Below are 26,130 nucleotides of genomic sequence, written 5' to 3'. Positions count from 1 at the left end.
AGGGGAGTTTGGAAAAATATATATATATAGCCGGTAATTAATTTAAGCAAAAGGAAAAAATATGTAATGCTCGTACACTCGGGGTTCCTGAAACCAGAGTGTGCGAGTATTACATATTTTTTCCTTTTGCATATATTATATATATATATATATATATATATATATATATATATATATATAATAATTTTTAGGCTGACAAGTGCAGCAGAACTTTCATCTGTATATATGAGACAATGCTGGATGGTAGGTACTTTGTGGATTCCTGAAGGCTCCATCACAAAAAATGTGGGGAAAATGTGTGATCTCCTGCAAAGTTGGAGGTTTGCAGGGCATGGTGAGTAAGAAAATGGTGCAGGATGCATGTGAAGCACACCACCCTGAATTCACCCAGATGTTTAGTTTTCAGATGTGGGTAGGTCTTGTGGATTTTTCTACATGGCAGCATCCCAAAGTCCATAACTGCAGCCCTCACCATTCCAAGTGGGACGATTTTGAGAGCTAGCCAAGCTCTCATGGCCCAAATGTAAAACCAAACCAACCACCCCCCCACCCCCCAAAATAAAAAATCCTAAGTCCTCTTGCTTGTTGTGGGTAAAGATGTTTTAGTGTGCGGGGGAGAGCTGAAAGACTGTTACACCCCCCCCGTCCCCCCTTCAGTTGGGGTGGGGGCATAACCAGGCCCATACTAGTTGGTTGCCACCACCCCACTAATCCCCCCCCCCCATCCTGAGGGGGGGGGGGGGGGGGAGATCAGAGGTAATTGCCCCTCTGCCCCCACTGGTGGGCAGAACAACTTGGCCCCATTTATGTGGGCTGGGGGTATGGCCATAACCACACTTATTTTGAAAAAAACATTTCTCAAGGGGGGCAGATATGGCTAACAGCCCAAGGCTGACCCCCCCCCCCCCCCAAACAAAACACACACACACACACACACACTAATCAAACTGGTGCCTAGCTCGCTAAGCCTGTGCTCAGTTGAAGCATGGTGGCCTTGCTGCTTTGGTTTATAGTTTTACTTTGCACACTATTTCAGATTATTTTAATTATCAGAACGCTTTCCCACCTCCCACCTCAGTCCCCTCCCAGGACATATAGTGGAAGCTGCAGTGCAGCCACATCGCCAGTGCGCCAAAGGCAAGGTTGTCTGCACCTGTCCGTACGCAGTGCCAGGACCCCTGGTACTCCAACCCTCACCGCTACACCACCACGGAGTTCCAGGCCCTGAACGTCAGACACCCTATCAACAGCTGCTTCACTGCCTCCCCACACTCAACTAAAGGATCCTTCACCTGCCTACACTGCTGATCCCTGCAACACAGGCACACCTGGGCACACTAACACCTGCACTGTACCCACACAGAAGACTAACAACCAAGCACCACTCCAGTGCATCCTGCTAAACGCCCACTCCTTATGCAGGAACATCATGGAAACCTGACACCAACATCCATGACCCGAAGGTCACCTTCATCAATGAAACAAGGATAACTCCCTCCTCAAATCACATTGGCCACCCCTGATGGCTACAAGACGATACACCAAGATCGCACCAACAAACATGGCGGGGGCATCGCCACCATCTTCAAGGAAACCATCCAATGCACCATCACCGACGACCCACAGCCCCTCATGGAGCACTTCAACTTTCGACATCGGACCAATGCCAACACCACAATGTGATACATCCTCTCCTACAGACTCCCGGGACCATGCTCCGCCTTCTGAAACGCCATTGCCAACCTCATCACTCACCTCACCATCAACTCCACTGCGTCCTACTCTGCGATATCAATTTCAACCTTAACCCCAACAATACCAACTCCACTTCCCTCAGAACCTCAGCAACATCAGCTTCACCCAACCGGTCACCTAACCTAAACACAAAACCGGACACACACTGGGCGCAATCTTCACTTTTAGCAACAGAATCAATTTCACCCATGTGACTGAACTCACCTAGACCAACCATGTCATCATCCACTTTACCATCTCCAATTCCCAGCACATCACCTCCATGCACCTCAACACCTCCCACCGAAGCTGGGGCATGGTAACAGACGTTCTGGGCACAGACTCTAGGCACCGCACAACCCAAGCCCACGGCAGTCCTCAACCAGTCCCTCCAAAACGTCACCACCTGGATCACCAAATCCACTGACAGAGCTGCCCCACTCAAACCAGCTAAAACCAACACCACCTGGTAACCAGGGAGATGGTACACTCGGGTGCTCAGAAATTCCAAACGCAACTGGCACCGACTCGAGGAACAATAGCGCATGACCAAGGACCCCTCCGACAGAGCAACCTAACAAGGTAGCCCTTAGCAACCACCACATCAAGGCAGCAAAAAGAGCAGCAATCACTGCCCGCACCAACACCGCAGCCAACCACACAAAATAACTCTTCAGAATTAAGGACTTCTCTAACCTGATAGCTAGCAAGATTGCTCTTCACCCATCACAGGAACTCCACAACACCTCTCAGACTACTTCCACAGCAAGATCACCACCATATACAACAATTTCACCCCCCAATCCTCCAGCCTAGACAACGTCTCTTAAGCAGCGAACACCAGCCACATGATAACCTGATCCCCCGATAACCACACAGACCACTGCAGCCATCATGGCATCTATCCACTCCTGGACACCCTCTGCCTCCACTGGTTTTTCAACCTCGGAGCTAACACTCAACACGGAACTAACCCACATCCTCAAAACCTCCATCTCCATGGCAACCTTCCCATGCGAATGGAAGCATGCAGGAGTCAGACTCCTAAAAAAAAAAAAAAAAAAAAAAAAATACTTCCACAGACCCCAGTCACCTCAAAGACAACAGGACGATCTCCCTGCTCCCCTTCCCAGACAAAGGGCCCCAGAAAGCCATAAACCGACAGCACACCGACTACCTCGAACGAAGCCACATTCGCCACCTCAAAATCAGGATTGCGGGCTAACCACATAACAGACTTCAATGATCACCACCATGGACGACTTCAGGACCCTCCTCGAACAAGGGGAGTCGGCAGTTCTGTCTGATCCTTTTGGACCACTCTGCAGCAGTCAACAGTCTCCCATCATACTCTCTTCAACAGACTCCACAGCATGGGCATTCAACAAAACACCCTTAAGTAGGCCGCCTCTTTCTTCTCAAACAGCACACAGAGCATTTGCATCCCTCCCTTCACTTTCACACCCAAGAGCATCACCTGCAGCGAACCCCAAGGATCCTGCCTCAGCCCAACCCTGTTTAACATCTACATGACCCTCCCTCACAGACATCATCAGATCCTACAGACTCAATAGTCTCCAACGCAGATGATACCCAACTAATCCTCTCAACTCACTGAAGATCCCCACTACACCAAAGCCAACTTGCACAAAGCCATGACCTGCATAGCAACCTGCACAAAAACAACTGCCTCAAACCAAACACAACAAAACAGAAGTCCTGAATTTTGGGAAGGACACCACCATATGGGACCACATCTGGTGGCCAGGAAAGCTTGAACCAATACCCTCTTCATCAGATTACACACAAAACCTCGGCAGCCAACTATTCATGAATTGACAAGTAAACTCAGTTGCCTCCTCCTGCTTCTATATCCTCCATATGCTCTGTCGAATCGTCAAATGGATCCTTACCAACACCAAAAAGACAGTCACGCATCACCAGTCACCTCGACTATGGCGGCACTTTCTACACCAGTGTCCTCCCAGCTACTTAAAAGACTCCAGACTCGACAGAACACCGGAGCCAGACTCTTCCTCAACCTCCCCAAGCACTCAAAAATCACCCCACACCTCAGGAACCTCCACTGGCTCCCCCTCCAGAGGAGATGCCATTCAAAATCCTCACACTTGCATAGAAACTTATCCACAACCTAGGGCATCAACCAACGACTGAGCTTCTACATCCCAGGAAGACAATTATGCTCCGCAAAACCTCACACACACACACACGCATTTATTCATTGCTGCTGCAGCAGAGGCCTCTCCTTCTACACAACAGTTGGGTCCTACAACAGCCTACCGCTCCACCTCCCAAGATCAACAGCTCCCTCCCACACAGACTTCAGAAGACGTGGCTTTACAACAGAGGCAGGCATCCTCAGCACCCAGATACCGTTAGGGGTGATAGTGCTGCACTTTACAAATGCTATGATGAATGATTTCACTGCAGTGGGAACTGCCCACGTGGACTAGGGGTCGCTGGCCTCCACTATCTCTATTCTTTGCTTCTATTGTCACTCATGCTGCGTAGGCAGCGCTCTAGTGTTATTCAAGCTACGCTTCAGATTCATAGCAGACAATCCAAGGAAAGCTGCAGCGTACCCAGGAAGCGAGAGCAGGTAGCAGGCCAAAGGCAAGCTAGTCTGCACACAGACAGCGTGCACAACCAGAAACTATTCTTCCCTTAAAACCACCTCAATATCAGATAGCATTTCTTACAGCTGCCTCACACAAGCCCTTCATCAACAAGGTAAGGGTTGCAATATTACCCACCCATAACTCATCTTCAGACTGTTTTATTCAATGCCAAGTGTGGTTTTACTAATTGTAAGAGTGTAAACCTGCAGTCATGTAACCCTCATCAGTGACTCAGGAAGCCTCTTGTTCTGCCTCCAGTTAGAGGCTTCCTAAAGACATTTAAACTGAGGTGATCACCACTGTGTCTGCCACATGCTTCCTAATAAACACCTCATCCCTCACGAAGCACTGTCTCAGCAGATGTGTTCATTACTTCTCAAATCCCATGCTATTTCAAAGAGAAACCCGGCTATCACACAGCTCAGCTCCAGCAACCACTCAAGCCATTCCTTCTGAGTACAAGGTTCTTCAGCTAGATCTCCCCTGTAAACCAGGAGGCAACCTTGCAATTATTTTTAAAGCTACTTATGTCTGCAGCAGTTCTCCTTTTTTCCTGCTTGGGGACGTCTTCTTTACTTAAGCTCAGTCCAACCATTTCTATCTCGGGGCGTTCTTTTCCAGCCCAAGAGCTGGACAGAAGACATATGATTAACAGAAAAACGACCCAGTAAAAAAAACAACCTGGGAGATGTTAAACTGGGGAGGGCTTTCTTGAGGCGGGTTGCAATGACCTTTGCAACAATGTTCATGTCTACATTGATGAGCAAAACTGGATGGTAGCTTGAGCAGGTAGTAGGATCCTCATCGGGCTTCACAATAAGGCTGATAAGCGCTCTCTATTAAATGCCTGCCTAATGGCTACATCATCCTCCAACTCCTTGAAAAGCCTATAAAGAAGCAGAATCAGCAACATTGTTAATCTTATAAAAATCAGGAAACCATTGTCACCCGGGGTTTTGATGTTTAGTATACTTCTAATAGCCTCTGAAATCTTCTCCATGATCTCCCCCTTAAGGAGCTTCCTATCACATTCAGACAGGTAAGATCCCCCAAGAAATCGCACTCAAAGGCAGTATCAACAGGAGCTTCTGAGCTATAAAGTGCTGAGAAGAAATGTGCAAAGGTTTGTGTAATCTCCACTGAATGTGTGAGCAAAGCTTAATTCTCGCTATGAATTGCTGGAATGGCAGAATTTGCCTTAACTATGTTGCAAGAAGCTTACCTACCTTTTCACCATGTCATGCAACACAGAGCATATTCTGGTTGCGCTGTAAGATGCGTATTAAGATCATATTTTGCTCGCAAGGAAGCTGCTGTAGGATGCCGCACATAAGTCTCAGTAAGATCACTAAAGTAAGAAATGACTTGGATGATAAGCTACTGCTCTCTTGGGTACAGAGAAGGCTTCTGATCGGGTGAGGGTATCTTCTCTGTACTTTTAAGCAGGGCAGGGATATGGCCTTTCAGACCAAACTGCAATGGCGATTGACCATGGGGGGTCATCTATCAAAGCCCTTTCATTTCTCGCGGGGCAGATGACAAGGTTGTCTGCAGTTACTATTGCCGCTCCTTTTAGTAATCGAACTGTTGGCAGCAGCAATCCGCCAGTCATCTCTTGTGCAGGGAACAGATACGCCTGTTGGTGCTTGCAAAATCTTATTATACGCAGATGATATTTTAGACTTCTGTTTCAACTCATGTCTTTAATCAAGGCTTTTTCAGTCTTACTGGATACAAAATATATCAGTATAGTGTGAGGCACTGCCACTCACGCATAACGACTGTATAACTCCGCAAGATGCTTTTGGCTTCTTGTGGAAAGGCTTGCTTTGAAGTACTTAGGTTCGCTGATAAATACAGGGTTGGACAACATGGTGGCTGATACCGTCCAACCACTTACTAATTGAATGGAAAGAGTCATACCGACTGTTGAAGAGTTGATAGAATTGTTCATAAACATAATCCACTTTCGCAGAATGAGAGGATCACTGTGGATCGAAAGCCAATAAACTGGTCTTTATGGGAAGAGTGGGGAATTAAAACAATTGGAGACCTTCGCGATGGAGATTTATTTTGTTCCTCTGAGATGTTGAAATTAACATTTTTTACTTCCCCAGTCAAGGCTCTGGAGGTATTTGCAAGCGCAGTATTGCTTAAGAGGTATGCTCGAGCAGGATCCGATTCATTTCTCTGCCTCACAGATTCTAACCTACCTCAAGTTGCACTAAGTACTAATTGATAATCTCCACTCGTATGATACTTGCTTTGTGGTTAAACCCTATTGGCAGCCTGTGAGACAATTGGTCAGGCACTTATTTTGCACCTCAACTAAAACTTTTTTCCCTACTCATCTCATTCCGAGACTTCAAACTGAAACTCAGAGCAGCCCAGCTTTTACACAATTTACATTCATGCCTTTATCATGAATCCCTGGATTGCTTTCTGCTTCCAATTCAAAATGCACCTTCTGCAATTCTCCATTGTTCACCAAGCCATTTTCAAAACAGTTCCCATCTACTTCAGACAATTTTCAACCTCACTTTCCTATGCGCAGTTTAGGTTTTTCATCAGCCAATCTGGTTGGGGCCACTTCCATTTTCTACAGCTGAACAATAATCAGATCCTTTTCTTTTATGGGTGCTAGGCTACGAAACATTTCCTGCCAGTACAAGGAATAATTCTAGTAACTCGTGATTCCGGAAAAAGCTTAGAACCTCAATTTTTTTTCCTTAACTGGTTTGCTTTACCAGTTTCCCCTCTGCACCAGGACACCCATGTAGGTATAAGTTGCACACTGTACGCTTCAGTCAGTCAGTCATTCACTCACTCACTCTCCCAGCTAACCATGTGAGCAACAGGTCAGCTGTTAATGCCCACTTGAATTAATGGTCAACCACATCACTTTTCAAACCCAAGGATTAAATGGAACAAAAACATAGCTGATTTGGTTTTTAAGTTTTTTTTTTTTTTTTTTTTTTTTTTTTAAACGGACGACGCTTATGCAGCTCGCTTTCGTGTAACAGATTTAAAGGCACAGAAATAATGAAGTGTTTGCGTCTCTGCATACCTCCTTCTAAAAGTATCCCAGTACATACAGAGGTGAGTGCAAATCAGATGTAATGTCCCACAGGAGGCAGACTATATTAAATCAGCAACAACCAGTGCATTGCCCAACTGAATAAGACTTCTCTCTACTCTAAACAGGCTATCTAATTGAAAACAATATTCTGGAAATCTGTGTTTCATCAAATACAAAGTTAACCGACTAGCATTCTGATCGCATTTGCCATTGATTGCCGTAAAGGCCGGCACGCCTTAACTGGCATCAGGCTTTTGTTATGGGGTAGCCAGAACTATTCTTTGACGCCTTATAGAGCTGATCATGAGTTTAACAGGTGCAACATTACACTCCGCTCCTTTGGATGGGAGTTCTGCAGAGAAGGGGCAGGTATATGGCGGAGCCTGGCGCACACTGGGGGAGTACACGTTATCTGTGCTCTCCCAAGTCCGCCATGGGGAAAATGTATACACCCAGCCCAACACACTCTCCCAGAGAGCATCTTGGTATGGCGATGAACAGGCAAGTTCACAAGTTCGATGATGTGACAGCAGGGCTACCTTAGTGTTCCTGGGGAAGCGGCCACAGAGTCAAGCACATCTGAAGACTACAGGAGCCAGAAAGAACACGGGGCACCATACCAGAAACTGAGTCTGTGCAGGGGGGGGGGGGGGGGGGGGGGGAGAAGACTCCTTGCAACAAAAATGAGAGGAACTGCTTGAGTGACCCCAGAGACCTGAAGTCAATATATTTACCACATGGTAGAGCCCAAGGGCCTGCAGCAGTAGACATCACAGACAGGGTTCACGAGTGGCAGCAGAGACACCAGTCATTTGAGAAACTGGCAAGAGATGCCCACTACAAGCACCTGCCCTCTCTGTTAGCACTGGGTTCACATAAGCATCAAACTGCGAAAAGGGAAGCAAAGCAGCCCTAGGTGCCAGGACAAATGCAGTGATAGAGAGACTCCAGCAGTCACAGTGGGAGATGCAGCAGTGGGGGCTGTACCCCCTAAAAACAGACTAGGACAATGCATAGGAGCAGAAGGGGATCCCTTAGCGGCCCAACACCAATTTGTAAACAAATGGTACACATGCCTGGGAAAACTAAATAAGCCAAGGCAGTAATTCTCCATGCAGTGAACAGACTTGTCAAGAGGGAGGTTGGCAAAAGGTGCAGTGGTGAGAAGAATCTGTGAGCGCTTGACCTGGTCCCTCGCCTTAATTCCATCAAGATTAAGCCAGAATTACACAAGAGGAAATATGAAAGTGCCTAAAGAAACCTTAATGGCAGCTGAGATCTGGACAGAACATAGGCCTAGCAGCAATATCACTAGGAGCAGCAAAAGACCACTAAAATAAAAGAACAATGTTGTCAAAAGTAGAGTAATGGGAATGAGAAACATGTGGACTATGCATGCACCAGACAGGACCAGCCGCCATACAACACGGTGAACTACGCATGTGGGGAGAATCGCCCACATAACAAGGATATGCCGAAACCTTGGCAGTCAAAGAAGAGAGGGAGCCACCCATCAACCAAAACAAATGGAGAACAACAACAAAGACCCTTAAGAGCCACCTAAGGAGTGAGAAGCAGTGACCAGAAGAGCCATGAACAGTGTTTCAAGATAAAAGGCAGAACTCAGTCAGGTGGGAGAAGATCTGCAACAAAGTTTGAAGAGAAATGTCAGAGAGCTGCAGAAAATCAAGTACATCCACTTAAACAATGAGAGCCAAACGGAGGAATACAGAGGAAGAGCATATGCCAGATGAACAGGTCCTGACCAAGCAAGAAAAATAAAAACATTCAGAAAACGTCTCCAAGTGGCACAATGTCTGCAGTTGAGGGGCACCAAAAGAGACAGAGCAAATATATTGCACACACACAATACTTATTTGAAGACATCTTCTTAGAAGATCAGGGAGTCCTCTACATCAGTGGTTCCCAACCTGTGGGCCGGGGACCCCTGGGGGTCCACGAAGCCTTCTCAGGGGGTCCGTGACTGCTTAGAAAATTTAATAATATTAGGTTCCAACTATCAGTAATGACTCAGTGGGGGTCCCCGGATTCCAATAATGATTCAGTGGGGGTCCCCGGGCTCCAGTATTGATAAATGGGGGTCCACAGAAGTCAAAAGGTTGGGAACCACTGCTCTACATGATTTGACAGCCCCCACAGAACAGCCAATTGACTGCATGAGAATAGGTACCCTAGACAGGGTATGGTGCCTGCACTATGAAGAGAAGGAACTAAATATGTAAAGTGTGAGAAAGGCACTAACTATTTCCTTCCATGAAGGAGAGCTACAATTATCCCACAACAGTTCTCCAATCAGTCTGCAAGAAAGAGCCATGTTCCTTCTAGTTGTGAGATGGGCTAGATGCCTTCTGTTGGAGGTAGTTTTGGTGAGATGGATACGAGGACCAACTTAGGGGAAGTATAATAGGAGGGAGAAGATACACCTACTAGGATTAGACCCTACTTCTAGATGCAAAACTGTTCATGAGCAAAGAAAAGCGTAAGCTCACATACAAACCACTAAAGCAACCCCTTCTAAACACCCAACAAAAAATGGGGTTCATGATTACACTGTACAACGGCAGAGAGCGTAATCTGGAAACACGATTGGCAATGATTCACAATTTGAACCACAGACCACCCCCTCACCCAAACCTAGCATTAATTTATGCACCCAACTAATGGCAGAAAATGTACTTTGGGGGCAGGGGTATGCTATTCAGCCTTGTCATGGGGACAGTAAGTGACCAACTAGATAAAATGCAAAATAGGTCTCCTGCATACTAAAGAGACTGGACAAATCTTCAGCTGCATGCAAATCCACCAGTTTCCTTTATGATGCCCTACTCAGAACCTCAATGGTACTTCGATCCTTCTTCACAGCTGAGGCAGCACACTTAAAGATGAGAAGCCCTATTGGAAAAAAAACTGAAAACCTCAGAGTAGTCACTCATAAAAATGTGGCTGAAACACAAAAGGATGATGGATGGAGTGCTGAAACCTTTCAAACACCAACACCCCCCCCTCCCAAACCACGAAGTCACAGATCTGGTTTTAATCCATGTCACCCCCAATAACGAAGGCTTGAACCCAGATCTGTGACTGGGGGTGAGTGTTTAAAAAAAAAAGTTTCAAATCTCTTTCATCATCATTTTATTTTTGATGTTTCAATATGCACCTTAAGTGGCTAAGGGTATGCCCAGATGTGGGTCCCTTGCTTGCTGCACCACTGGATTCAGGCTAGTCTGGCTGATGAGGGGTGATAACCCGAAACCAGTCCCAGGATCCTTGTCTCCAGTCCAGGGAGGACCTGGCTTGGCAGTTCGGGCTGGACTGTTCCCATGGGGGAGGATGGTCATGACTAATTTGCAAATGCTGGGTCCAAACTGGGTGACGTGGCGAGCTAAATAGAAGGATCAAACGCAGATCTGTGATGTGGGCGGGGTGAGTGTTTGAAAAGTTTCAACAATCCGTCCATCATTTTATTTTGTGATGTTTACATTGAACAGTCAGCACAGTGAATCAGGATAAGCTTTATTGGGGGGGGGGGTTGTGTGGGGGAGTTTAGCTCCCTGTAAGGAAATGCCTCCTTGGCATGGTTACCCCCTGACTTTTTGCCTTTGCTGATGCCAAGTTATGATTTGAAAGTGTGCTGAGGCCTGCTAACCAGGCCCCAGCACCAGTGTTCTTTCCCTAACCTGTACCTTTGTTTCCACAATTGGCACACCCTGGCATCCAGGTAAGTCCCTTGTAACTGGTACCCCTGGTACCAAGGGCCCCGATGCCAGGGAAGGTCTTTAAGGGCTGCAGCATGTCTTATGCCACCCTGGAGACCCTTCACTCCACACAGACACACTGCTTGCCAGCTTGTGTGTGCTGGTGAGGACAAAACGACTAAGTCGACATGGCACTCCCCTCAGTGTGCCATGCAAACCTCACACTGCCTATAGGTATAGATAAGTCACCCCTCTAGCAGGCCTTACAGCACTAAGGCAGGGTGCACTATACCATAGGTGAGGGCATAGGTGCATGAGCACTATGCCCCTACAGTGTCTAAGCAAAACCTTAGACATTGTAAGTGCAGGGTAGCTATAAGAGTATATGGTCTGGGAGTCTGTCATACACGAACTCCCCAGCACCATAATGGCTACACTGAAAACTGGGAAGTTTGGTATCAAACTTCTCAGCACAATAAATGCACACTGATGCCAGTGTACATTTTATTGTGAAATACATCCCAGAGGGCATCTTAGAGATGCCCCCTGAAACCATACCCGTCTTCCAGTGTAGGCTGACTAGTTTTAGCAGCCTGCCACACACCAGACATGTTGCTGGTCACATGGGGAGAGTGCCTTTGTCACTCTGTGGCTAGTAAAGCCTATACTGGGTGGAGGTGCTCCTCACCTCCCCCCTGCAGGAACTGTAACACCTGGCGGTGAGCCTTAAAGGCTCACCCCCTTTGTTACAGCACCCCAGGGCACTCCAGCTAGTGGAGTTTCCCGCCCCCTCCGGCTACGGCCCCACTTTTGGCGGTAAGGCCGGAGGAGATAATGAGAAAAACAAGGAGGAGTCACTGGCCAGTCAGGACAGCCCCTAAGGTGTCCTGAGCTGAGGGGACTGACTTTTAGAAATCCTCCATCTTGCAGATGGAGGATTCCCCCAATAGGATTAGGGATGTGCCCCACCCTCCCCTCAGGGAGGAGGCACAAAGAGGGTGTAGCCACACTCAGGGCTAGTAGCCATTTGCTACTAATCCCCCAGACCTAAACACACCCCTAAATCGAGTATTTAGGGGCTTCCAGAACCTAGGTAACTAGATTCCTGCAACCTAAGACGAAGAAGGACTGCTGAGCTGAAAATCCTGCAGAGAAGACGGAGACACCCACTGCTTTGGCCCCAGCTCTACCGGCCTGTCTCCCCACTTCGAGAAAAACAGCAACGCGTTCCACAGGGTCCAGCGACCTCTGAAGCCTCAGAGGACTACCCTGCATCTAAAAGGACCAAGAACTCCAGAGGACAGCGGCTCTGCTCCAAAGAAGAAACATCTTTGCAACAAAGAAGCAACTTAGAAAGAACACACGTTTCCCGCCGGAAGCGTGAGACTTTGCACTCTGCACCCGACGCCCCCGGCTCAACTTGTGGAGAAACAACACTACAGGGAGGACTCACCGGCGACTGCGAGCTTGTGAGTAGCCAGAGTTGACCCCCCTGAGCCCCACAGCGACGCCTGCAGAGGGAATCCAGAGGCTCCCCCTGACCGCGACTGCCTGCTTCAAAGAACCCAACGCCTGGTAAGGACACTGCACCCAGGACCTGAAGGATCCGACCTCCAGTGCAGGAGCGACCCCCAGGTGGCCCTCTCCCTTGCCCAGGCGGTGGCTACCCAGAGGACCCCCCCCCCCACCCACCCACCCCCCACCTTGCCTGCATCGCTGAAGAGACCCCTGGGTCTCCCATTGAACTACATGGCAAACCCGACGCCCGTTTCACACTGCACCCGGCCACCCTCGTGCCGCTGAGGGTGTACTTTTTGTGCTGACTTGTGTCCCCCCCGGTGCCCTACAAAACCCCCCTGGTCTGCCCTCCGAAGACGCGGGTACTTACCTGCTGGCAGACTGGAACCGGGGCACCCCCTTCTCCATTGAAGCCTATGTGTTTTGGGCACCACTTTGACCTCTGCACCTGACCGGCCCTGGGCTGCTGGTGTGGCAACTTTGGGGTTGCCCTGAACCCCCAACAGTGGGCTACCTTTGACCCAACTTTGAACCCTGTAGGTGGTTTACTTACCTGCCAAACCAACTAACACTTACCTCCCCCGGGAACTGTTGAAAATTGCACTGTGTCCAGTTTTAAAATAGCTTATTGCCATTTGTGTGAAAACTGTATATGCTATTTTGCTAATTCAAAGTTCCTAAGTGAAATACCTTTCATTTAAAGTATTGTTTGTAAATCTTGAACCTGTGGTTCTTAAAATAAACTAAGAAAATATATTTTTCTATGTAAAAACCTATTGGCCTGGAATTGTCTTTGAGTGTGTGTGTTCCCCATTTATTGCCTGTGTGTGTACAACAAATGCTTAACACTACCCTCTGATAAGCCTACTGCTCGACCACACTACCACAAAATAGAGCATTAGAATTATCTCTTTTTGCTACTATCTTACCTCTAAGGGGAACCCTTGGACTCTGTGCATGCTATTTCTTACTTTGAAATAGTACATACAGAGCCAACTTCCTACACTCCCCGTTTGCAGACTATATACTACTTTCAATGGAGACTTTGCCGTCACCCTACCAACAATGTTGAAAGCGCTCAGAAACCAGCAGCAAGTTTCAGAGTTTAAGACAAACCTTACCAAGTCTGTATGACTCAACCTCTCTCTTGGTAAGAATAAAATCCCTGGAGCACTTAGTCCCCTTTCAGTGGTCTGACAGTTGCATTAGATACCTGAGAATCAGCTTAGCCAGCAGCCTTTTGAAAACCAAAGAGATCTGCCTCATGGCCCTACATACAGCAGTGAAATCTGAATTTCGGAGCCTGAAACAAATGAACATATATCCAAAATACTATAGCACTACACATGCTCCAACTGAATTCTGGCAATTTTCTTTTCTAGATTAGGGAGCAAACAGTGCTGGCTACGATCTAATGATGGTGACCTGGGAGATCCACATCTAGCAAAATATCACACATCACACATGCTGTCTCACTGACTAGATGAGAAAGAAAAGGCCCAGGCTCCTGTACAATTGATCTAACTGTATGGTGAATTACTGTGGTAGCTTCTGTGGACTTCCGACCACATAGGATCTCCAACTAAATGTATTCACAGTGACTATATACAGATACTCAAGGTCTGGTATGCAATAGGCACTAGATATAAAATAACAGCATATTCATCCCCATTTAAATCCTGCAGGATAGGAGAATTCATACCTGGCGATGAGGCAAGCCTTGAAGATTTCCAAAGTGGGTGATGGGGGTCACTTGTTACCACAATTCAGAGAAGACTGGGTTGCCAGGGGAAGGGGTGTACAACATGTTTAAGTACCTGCAAAATAAAAATTGGGGGCCTACACCAACTAAAGAATGTGGCCACAAGGGCACTCATGCCCTCTGATAAACTTCTGTTGAATTAGAATGTCAGAGGACATGCCATATCCCATATCTAGCTGATCCTAAACACTCCTAACAAAAGAGAAGCCTGGGGTGAAAAAAGGGAACTAATTTGGACCTTGACCAATAGGAAAGCACTTGAATTAGAACCAATAATTGTGAATACCACGCAGGAGGAAAGGAGGCTCCTATACAGCTGGCACTATACACCAGCAAGCCATTGGGGCAGGGGTGGGAAATCAGGGAGTCAGTCTATGCTGGGAAGACTGTGTGCCAATTGATGCACTGATACACATTATGGCATTTTCCCCAACTGGCATCATTCTGGAGACAAAGGATTGAGAATGGCAATGGGTCGTAATTAGCAGACTGTCTATAGTCATAGTGATGTGCAGCCCCTCCAGGACAATCTACTTCCTATGTACTAGGAAAGGGAAAATGTGCATACATGCTCCGAGAGGCAAAACAATCCACATTAGCTCGCTGGGGCTTGCCTCATTTTCCCACAGGAGATGAGTAGCTACAGAAACAGTGCCATGTCCTAGGGATGGAAAAGATGTCCAAAATATTGCAGGGGAAATGAACAGTTCAGAAAATACTTGAGCATCTTCTGGACTATTGAGGTACAGAATTAAAAGGAGTTACGTGAGACAAATATAATATGTATCAAACATGCAGACACTTCCAAGATTGAACATTATCAAAGTGGGATGTGGCTTATTTTTTGAATAAGGGAGAGGAATACACATTAAAAAGGTTACTGAATTAAAATGGTGGGTGGTGGCTGGGAAGCACGTTGGGGTCGCAGAGTAAGGTTAGAAGGCTCACTGGGATTGGTAAATGTTTCCCCAAAAGTAGATGCTATAGAAAAGCCAAAAAAAAAAAACAAAAAAAAATTAAAAAAAAAAACACAACACACCACAACACCCCCATATAAAATAAGACTGGCTCTTTAGTTTAGGGAATCCTTCCAATGAAAGAAAATGACAGTCAAAGGCATTCGTTAATGTAGAACACTAAAGGACCTTATGCTTATTTTGGAATCATCAAGATATTAAATGGGTATTAAAAAGGGTAGCTTAGTTCACCAATATGTTCAAAGTTGCATATTAATAGGCCAGTTCTTGCATCATCTGTAATTGCTGCCTTATATGTATCGTGCCTATGGGAGATGAAGGGATTCTCTACAAATAGGCATCTCGTTGACGTTCAGCTTTAGATACCCTTTACGTGAAGTCCTCTAATTCCCACACAGGCCACCTCAATGTCCCAGCTTGCTAATAAACCAAACTGAAAATGCATAAAGCGCCAGTCTGCCTTTAAGCAAAGTGTTCCTTTGGTTACACTACTACAAGGCAATGAGTTCTCTCTTAAAAAAATAATAATATTTTGGGTCGGTAAGATCTGAAATATGTCTGCCCTTTGGTTTCATTAGCTAATCACATCTCGTATGAAATTCCAGACCCTGCATCATACTCCCTGGATGCTGTACAGATATTGAAGTAAAATAACAACACTGCTATCCATAAAACACATTGCACTTGACATTGTAAAACTTAACCACTTCCCAGCCTACTCAACGCTCTGCTCTCCATTGCGCCCCTTTAATTAAAGGCTCTTCACTTTGTCAACTTGAGGTGTTATTTTGAAAGCCAACACCCTTCTGCATCCTTCCCAACATTCAGCCCCCAATCTTTTCCCAACTGTTGAGAAGACCACAAATTAGTGCCAGAAAGGAATAGCAATCTATGGTATAATCCGAGGAAGGCAGAGAAGAGGATGTCTTCCATGGAAAAAGCATTCCACCTCAGTCCAAACAATCCAATTTTCAATGAAGCCTAGCTTGGGATCAGATTTATCATGGTTTTGTTCTCAGAGTTCAATCAATCCTCTTTATCCCAACGGATTCCAGGAAATATACACCTAGTGACATACATTTGGCACAGCTTCTTCCTCAGATGAAGATTGTCACACTGGCCTTGATTCACGTCATCCTGGAGGCTCTTGTAAATACACACTGGCACCAGTTGCTTTGCCTTTTTCAGATTGCTACTAATGCCATGTTTGATGCATGGTATCGCAGGAAACACCAAAGACGACAAAGAAATCATGACCCTATGATGATACAGAATTTTAGGCTTTGTTCAAACATATTTCTCACTTCTGTACGGAATATGCAAAAGAAAGTAAAATGGAGTAGTTGAGCGATATTAGGAGATTGGCAATTTGTAAAGGAAATGCATTTGAATAAACTCTAACTCTCCAAAGCCTCAGACTGGGAAGAGGCAATGGAAAAGGTTTACCAATTAAGTGACAGGGAACGCAACCTCCACGTAGGGCAGCGTGTGCCGACATGAAACAGACAGAAGGTATTGGAGAACTCAACTGAGAGGATGCAATTCCATAGTGGCGAGGTGAGTCTGATGGAGTCACTAGCAGCAGTACATAACATACCCTATGACAAACACAAAGGATGAACTAAACATCCCAAGGTATCAGATGCTGAAAACCAGGCCAGGAATAGTTAGAAACTCCACTAGGCAATGGTCAGATTCTTTTGACAACACAAGTTTTAGCAACTTAAATCTACACCAAAGAAGATTGTGAGTGCTAATCTTCCAAGCAGCAGCTCGCAATGGGTAATCAGACAGATATTAAATGCTGAGAAAGATTCTCCAGCTGAATAATGGAGAGGAGATGTGGCCTAGAGGCTCAAACTGGAAACGCTAGCTCAAATCCCGACTTTGGCGGAAGACCAAATGGCATGAATCTGAGTAAATCACATAATCTCACTCCGCCCAAAATGAGCAGAAAAAAGTATTGGTGTAATCCCCAATTGATGTACCCAATCTGTGATTGTCTTCCAACCCCTCATGCAACATGCTTCACTCCAGCACAGCTAGGTTTGCGCTATATAAAAACACCAAAACATAAAATACCTTTTTGAAGAACCTTGGTAGGAGGTTGAATTAAGCACAATGTTCTTGTGGAGTCCTTAATACCAGTGTTTCACCCACCACCAGTAAGCCAGTGACTTGGCAGCAAGATCCCAGCACTGTCACAGACCTAGGTCCTCAAACAGAGGATTGAGTTTCTCACAAATACATCAAAGTTTAAAGAGAACATTTTGGATGACCAAGGGGTTTTTCCTTCTCTCTATTAAAAGCACTGAAGTAGACGCTTCAGAGGGAAAAGGAGCCAACCGAGATTCAATGAATGACACTGACCCTGTACATGTCTCTTCTGCCCTTTGGGTAGGTTTGCACTATGCAAATAGCACAGAAACACAATAAAAATACCATGTTGGTACCCGAATGGGTGGACAGTGCCTGGAAAGCAGTGAAACAGGGATGGTAAAGAGGAAAATGCATCTCTAAATCCCTTTTGGTGTTCTTGCAAGGAGGGGGAGGAGGTTTCCGGAAGTGAGCCGAGGACAACTGGGGGTGGATAGCGGGGAAGGGGTACTCTCACTAGCTCCGTGCATTAGTACACTGTCGTGGGATGGGCAACGGTGCAAAAGGCCTCCGTCGCATATGGATACTCTACCCAGCCTCTCTGGGTTCTCCAGTCCTCCCAACGGTTACGAGTATTGATTAAAAACAGCAAAAACCGTGGAACTACAAGCGATCTGCTTGGACGTGTGCTGCGATTCAGAGAACATTTTGCAGAAGGACGCATTAGTTCGGTACCCCGTGTAGTTCCCTCTCCCTGCCTTAATATTCATTATCCCAGACTGAAATGTTGTGCTTTTGCAAAGCATACATTAACAGCGTTGAAAACGTGCTGCACCTGAGTAAGTCTGGTAGACACCAGCCACCTCTAATCATTTGTTCCAGCCTCAAGCATGTCACCCTGTAGCTGAGAAAGATCCGGGGCCAGGCCTGGCCTCCAGGGGACAGACTGCAGCCACTTGTACAAAGGAGCTGTTTACATTCCACAGACAGGACGTGGCCGCGTACAGAGGAAGGCAAAATGGGGTTTAAAGGGACACTGGCGCAGGCAGGAAGTGTCTACACCAGGCACTGGCCGGAGAGGCGTCTCCATCCTGTGGAAGCAAGGACCTCCCAGGAGCATGTGGTGCACAATTAAAGGGGGCGGCCACCATCAGAGGTCAGGTGAGAATTGCTCTCCGAGACGTGCACATGGGGCCCGACCCAACTCCAACAAATACATGCAAGTTTGGGCTGCAAACCTGGCACACCTTACGGAACTGTTTATTCTGTAATAAAATGCGACTTTCCACATGTCAGCCCTATTTTCCCAGTGTGGATAACCCATGGCTCTCGCAGCCCTTTCACTTGTGGAATGGCGTTTGCAAATGATTATTGTAAAAGTGTAACCCGGAGGGGCTCGGGTCGACAACTGGAACAAGGGGGCTCCAGCCCAAGGGGCGCCAAAGTCGGGGTATCAAGACAGGCTTCGAATAACAGGGGGACAAGCACTGCCAAAGGGACCACGGATCCGTGCCAAAGACTCGACCAGCAAATTCCAGCAGCCAATAAAAGTAGCAGACAGCCAACAAATATTTAACATATTTTTAAACTAGAGAGACGTGAGGGTTTGCAGTTAGGCAGCCACAAACCAAATGTTAAGGTCGTGAGCCCAAGGTTGTCTAAAGTACTACGTTTCCAAACTGCTTGTCCCTTGATCAAGCCCCTCAAAGGCAGAACCCTCAAAAACTATACAAAAGAGTGAATGGAGGGACGGGGGTGCGGGAGAGTAGAAGACACCCGCCCTTGGAGAAATTAGCCTGCAGGAAATCGTAAATAGACAACTTGACAGGGGACAGATGTCAACGCGCAGACTCGTGTTCACGTGAAACCACTGAACGTGAACTGGACATGCATGTTCTGCTCGAAGCTGTCATGATGGTGCGCTTTCTGGTCTCGCTAGATTGCATAACAGGAAACAGTAAAAGAAACCCTACGTTCAACCCAGGAAGCCTGTGCATGTCCAGCCACCATTAGGAAGGAACCGGACAGTGCACGGTTCTACATACTTTAGTGGCCACAGGGCCACCTTCTGCGTGCCATTCCCGTGTTACAGCACTGGGAGCGGCAAAACTAAATGAAGTCCATTGTACACAATGCCCCCGTAACCAAGACGGCAAGCAGCACGTGTGGTCTTGGGAGCCCGTACGGACCATGGACTGAAAGCTCAGTAGGATTCCCCTTAGCAAAAAACAAAGCTCAGGTCGCATTTATCCTACAGTCCGAAGACTAGCGCCTGGTAGAACCTCACAGCAAGACCCCTCACTTTGTGACGCTCCCAGAAACAGCAAAGACTAGTGGTAGGGCGCCGCCACTATGCCTCCACTTGCCTAGTCATGGGCAGAGGTTAATAGATGGAAGTCTTGATGAGACCTAAAACATGATGCTTACTTCTGCAGGACATGAAGTGGAGTCTGCATGGGGAGAATTAGAGGTTTCCACTGTTTAGGACAGGGGTCAAAGAGGAGCTCAGAAGCTACTGTACCCTTAATGTAGCTCCCAGAGGTGAAGTGAAGCCAAGTATCTCTTTTAGAGACTGAGTGCATATTAGAGAAGGAAGCACTTATAATCTCAAGCCCGTTAGTGTGAATGACAGCCAAACCTATGGCAGGGACCCATGCTAATACACTGACGTCCTCGGCTCCACACCCTCCGCATGGAACGATTCCTGGTGGCCCACTGCCCTCGGAAACGCCCCACCCCCACATCATCTTAGACTCATCGCTCTCAATGGACTGACAGGTGAGCGCTGTCTCACCAGGTTACTTCCACACCCTGCACATGCTTCGAAAAATCTACAAGTGGATCCCTCCCGAAGCCAGAAGGACAGTCACCCAGGAACTCGTCAGCAGCCGCCTCAGCCACGGCAATGCACTCTACGTCAGAACCACAACCAAGAGTATCCAGAACGCCTCCACCTGTCTCACCAAGAACGCCCCACAACACAGCCACACATCCGCCCTTCTAAGAGACCTACACTGGCTGCCTATTGACAAGAGAATCACCTTCAAGCTCCTGACCCACGCCTACAAGGCCCTACATGACATCAGACCAGCCTACCTCAACCACATACTCTCCTTCTACACTCCCACCAGACAACTCCGCTCACCAGGCCCTCGCCAACGTTCCCCGCATCCGGAAGAGCACAGCCGGAGGAAGATCCTTATCCCACACCACCGCCAAGACCTGGAACACCCTCCCCATCCACCTCACGCGGTCCCTCACCATGTTGCGGTTTAGGAAGGACCTCAAGACCTGGCTCTTCGACTGATCCTCAGCATCCCCCCCTACACCCCCAGGACCGTGAGACCCTCACAGGTTAGTAGCCACGCTTTACAAATCCTTGATTGACAGCCTATGGGGTTTCCCACATGGCCACTTCTACCCAATGTCAATTTAAGTTGCAAGGAGATCGGCCATTTTGTAATCTCCGTTTTATCAGTTGCACTATGTGTGTGAACAGTGAGCCATAAAAGAAGACAGGCAGTAGCCAAAACAGCAATCAGTACTGACCAACCAAAGTGTGAGACTGCAGGAGCCAGAGTGAAAATGTGTCAGTTCTGTGTATTATCAGCCCAAACCTGAGGAGAGCAAAGTATGATCCAGAGTGGAAAAAATGAATGGCCTCATCTGCAATTATTTATGTGTACACCCATAATAAACGGTATTGCTTCCTGGCAGCTACACCTAGTGCCAAGGACTGACAAATATCTATGGCATTCCCCATCACAAAGACTTTATCTCTGGCACAATTGTGTCCGTTCATGGCCTAATAGTCATCCTTGAGTATTTTGGGCATTGTTTGTCTAATTGTGGTACACTGGCAGACATCATTGACAAATTAAGAGCTTGAGTGACCTACCTTTAGGTATGCCTGACATAAGGGTGGCCACCCCCGCGCATAATGATAATTAATATATAGTGGCTGCCCTTGCCCTTCTGGTGCCCAGCTTTGGCACAACAGTGGCCCTGGGTTCATGGTAGGCATTGACATGATGCAGGCATCCTCACAGAGGCTGTGTTGAGCATCCAAGGCAAATGGTTTTAACGACTGGGTTATTCAAAGCAGTCTTCCCATGTGAGTATGCAATAATAATGAAAGGCCAATGTTTACGGACTGTATTTCCTACAGCAACCTCTCGTTCCAAGATACTAGGAGAACCAGGTTAGCAAAGTGACAGTGGGAAAGGACCATTGGCTCAGCTCATTGTCCATAATTCCGACTAATCAGCAGTTATAACAAAGGAATTTAAAAGACGCAAGAAGTGACATCAACACTGGAAGAATACAAGATAATCTGAGAATCAAACTACATTTTTAACCATTTAGAAAAAACATGATGAAAAACGGTTTCTTCGCCAAATCAAGTGCATCACAATAAAGCCAGTGTTAAATCTGTTTTATGCCACAGTAATTAACACAATTGTGCATTAGTCTTATTACATGAAGTACCAGAAATAATATTACGCCACAGCAGGTAATTAGGCACAGTTCGCGGTAAAAACACATACAGACAATGTGAGCAACAGGGTGCAGGCAACTGGTGTTCAAGGTGATTTTGGGGTATGCCACGTTTAATTGCTAAATACTTCCGGTGTCCAGAGTGGGAGCCAGGGTACATCTGGCACAAAACTACAGCGCCTAATGCTACCCTCTGGATTTTGCTAATTCCAAGTAATAACACTGAAGCAACACTGCACTCATTTAGCACATCACAAATTACAATGTATTTTTTGGTCGCAAAATAAGCATGCTGAAGTCAGAACGATGATTATTAACCAGGAAAAAGCATAAAATGACTGAATGTTGACCACGCTCACAATACTTCAGGAGAAATATCAAGCTTCACGCAAACAGGAAAAGTTTTTACAGAGGTGCGTGCTGTAAACGGAGGACTCGTTGACAGAAATGTTCTGTGACCTACCAAGAAGAACACGTCTGGGAAGGGCGGTGAGCTTAGAATCAACAGAACTGCACACAACACAACGATGCTCAACTTTCACAAACCCCAACACACATGACTAAGGGGACAGACCCGCTGGCATACCTGGACACCACAGCATCAGGGGCCCAGAGCAGGTTTGTACGGAGGGAATAACTACAAAGACAAGAGAGGGGCCGGGGGCAGCAGAGAAGAAACCACCATCAACAGAAGGGACACTGATCGATCCAATGACACTGATGTCAATACCCAGAATCCGTCCACACCCTGTCAGTTTGTCTGCACGCAACATAACAGGTGCACTATATATGCACACGCAAATCATGGTTAAATACTATACACACACACACCACAAGTCATGGTTAAATAGACTGAAAGACGTGCAGAGTAACATGAATACCTCGAGAAGGGGTAGGGCCTGGTAACACACCTAAACACCGTTACGTACATATATGAAACCGCTTTTAGTGATTACGGTCGATGAGCCAATGAAGGACAAGAGAGGCAGCGTCAGGGAAAAAAAAAAATCAATCGGGGATCACTAATGGAGTCCAGGGGTGGTCAGGACGTTTAAAGGCCACCGGGGGGCGGGTCCCTCTCCAGTGCAGAGGATCTACCTACAAGGACCCGGGGCCCCCCGCTCACCCCACCGTGGGCACCTCGGATGCATGTCTCCGAAGGAGCGGGATGGGGGGGGGGGAGGGCGCCGGGTCCAGGAGCAGAGAGATCGGGATCGAGACAGGCCTGGATCCAGGAGCAGAGGCGGACACCCCCTGCTCTCCCCGCCGACCCCATCCCCCGGGGGAGGGGGTAAATCACAACACAGCCAGCCCTGCCCCCGTCGCTTTTAGGCCTCACCACCCACCTTCTGTCTCGGGGTCCCCCCCAGCGCCCACTTCCCGGGCCGGGGGAGCCCCCGCAGCCCCCTCCCTCGGGATCCCTACATCTCTCACCCCCCCCCCCCCCCCAGAGAGGGGTAATACCAAGGGGGGCGACCCCAGATGCCCCCTTCCACGGCCCAGCCTCCCCAGGCCCACTCCGGGGTGCAGTCCTCCCCGGACCCCCAGCAGGAGCACCCCCCGGAGCCCGTCTGCTCCCCGACTCTCCAGAGCGGCCTCCCCGGACAGGCACCGGGGTCTCCGCCCGGGGAAGCCCCCGAGGTCCTCCCCCGCCCATCGGGGCCTCACCTACCCCCGGGAGGACAAAGCACCTCCGGGGACCCCCGAGCCTCCCTCCCCCGGCCGGGCACGTCCGCCTCCGCAATCAGGGCCTCTCCCCGCGGCCACCGGGAGGCCGGGCTGCCTCACCGAGCCCGGGTGCCGGCCAACCCCGCCGCCTCCAGGCCTCTCCCCGCAGACAAAGCCCCGGCCCGGCGGCCGCGAGCCAGACCCACCTGCGATGCCGCGGCGCGCCCTCGGCTGCCTGCTGCTCGGTCCCGGGGCCCTGGGGCGCTGCGCAGGCCGAGGATTGCGTCGGATTATGCTGCTGCCGCCGCTCGCTTCGGCTCCAGACACAGACCCCCTTCGTTTTCCCTTGTTTTTTTTCTTCTTCCGGTCCAGACCTGTCAATCAAGGGAGGTACGGCATGGATATGGAAAAGGGACAAAATGGCAGCTCTAAACATAAAGGAAAGACCGTCACCGCGCCCCTCCTTTGATTGGTGGGCGCGTAGACGCCATCTTGGAGAGGGAATCACACGCCTCCGTTAGAATGCAGTAAGGAGGAGCCGGGATTGGTCAACTCAGGGAGAAAATCCAAAACTCAGAGTAGGAGGGCGAATGGAGATAAAAGAAAGACTGAAAGGCTATATTGTTGCTTTTTTGTACACCCTGGAGCCCTTGTGCTCAGTGCTCCCTCCAGGTGTAACATTAATTGTAGCTAAGGCTCCTGGATTTATGGTAGTCATCTTTTTTCAGATTTCTGTCTGTATTTATCTATATTTTTTTTTTTGGGCCATCTTATTGTTATTAATCCATAATTATTTTGTGTTTTCAGAGTAATTAGAGTCCTAAAATGTTTTTTTCACATGTATTCAGCTGATCAACATACTCTTGTAATTTGATGGCTGACACGTTTTAGAACACTAAGCAGCCACATACAGAACACTACAACCACAGGTAAATATCAGGATAATGTACACATATAAGTTAGCATATCCCTTTATTTAAGGAACTCTCATCCTGTTTGTTCACTCTCCATCATATCTATCTGCTCAATCTTTGGCCTGGAATTCATGAATGTCAGTGTGGACAGTCACTCACATGAAGAACAATTGTCTGTATTTTTCTGCATTTAAAAGTAAATATAGACAGGAAACACATTGTTTTTTGTCTGAAAAAAACTGGGAGCCTTAGCTATAGGACTAGCAGTCACACTCAGATTGTAGCAGATAGTATATACATTATTGCAAGATGTTCTGTATTCTGGGCATAAAATAATCATATTAAAGAAGATTAATTAGTGGTCACAATTAAATCTGCGCTTATGTTCTATATGGGCCTCTTCTGGTTGTGTAATCATGAGGAATTTCCATGTCCTTAATAGAAGTGAAATTTTCGTTTATGTTTGCCAGGAAAGTTTTTATTCTATGGCAGGACCGGAGGCTCTGATTATACTGGCTCAAAGCTTACTTACCACAATGAAAGCCAACTGTGGAGATGGTTTAAAATAGAACCTTTTAAAAACAGAATCCAATGCCCAATCAGCTGTTCTCAATATGTCTTCCAAACATGCTCCAAGCGTGAAAGCTTTAGAGGACATAGCCCTCTGTGTGAGTGTGCCCCAAAATCGAGACATCAATCCCAGTCTCTTGCAAGATCCAACATACCCACCTATCCATAGTGGGAGACAAAAGTGGTTTGTGTGGTTTAGTAAAGGAAATCAACAATAGGGATGCCCCTACTGGTCTAAGAGCTGCAGACACTCTCTCTTATTCTCCCAAGCAATTCACCACGCACAGCCTGGAATTGTCAGGAAATTCCAGATAAAATATTGATCTGATATTAGACTTAATTCTTCAAGAAATGATGAAGATCACACCCGCTGGGGAAAAGGATCACCCATTGAAATCCAGAGCCCTGACATCCAAAATCCTCTTACAAGAGATAAGGCAAAGTAATATGGTCAATTTGGCAAAGAGCTGTTTCTTGGAAAGATCTGCATTATCTGGCCATCCAGTGAAAATATTTAAAATTTTATTCACATCCCAAGCGGATGTATATTTAGGTTGTGGAGGATTTGTGAACTTAATGGCCTTCATAAAGGAACATACCAAGGGATGGGACCCCACCTGTTTCCCAGCCACAGACAAATGCCCAGCTGAAATCGCAGACCTAAAAGAATTAACTGTTAAATAAGCCTTACCTGTTTCTGCAATACGAGCCAGAAAATTTAAAACAAAGGTAATGTCCGCCACCACAGGACCAACATACAGTTCCAGACACCAACAATGCCAGACTGCCCATGCGTATCGCTTATGGGTTCCTGCAGCCATGCCTTTTCCATGTAGGATGAAGCTGTGTCTGAAAGTCCTTACACTTGCACGTGGAACCTGATATTCTCCAAGCCATGAGGTGCAGAGTGTTGTCCGAATCATCGGGTGGAGTTGCCCTGCAGGACCTTGCACTATGGT

General features: G+C 47.3%; 1 protein-coding gene across 6 annotated transcripts in view; it reads right to left on the bottom strand.

The window, feature by feature from the left end:
* The window catches only part of PRRC2B (proline rich coiled-coil 2B), a 635,269-nt gene extending 611,193 nt beyond the window's left edge, over positions 1–24,076 (bottom strand). For all 6 annotated transcript variants that reach the window (XM_069237079.1, XM_069237080.1, XM_069237081.1 and 3 more), the window contains exon 1: positions 23,894–24,076. The gene's annotated coding sequence lies outside the window, so the exon portion shown is untranslated. The remainder of the gene's footprint in view (positions 1–23,893) is intronic.
* Between the last annotated feature and the right edge of the window lie 2,054 nt (positions 24,077–26,130).

The sequence above is a fragment of the Pleurodeles waltl genome, chromosome 6, assembly GCF_031143425.1.
Source record: "Pleurodeles waltl isolate 20211129_DDA chromosome 6, aPleWal1.hap1.20221129, whole genome shotgun sequence".
Lineage (NCBI taxonomy): Eukaryota > Metazoa > Chordata > Amphibia > Caudata > Salamandridae > Pleurodeles > Pleurodeles waltl.
The sequence above is the reverse complement of the archived record's forward strand: the minus strand, read 5'-3'. Positions and strand labels throughout refer to the sequence as shown.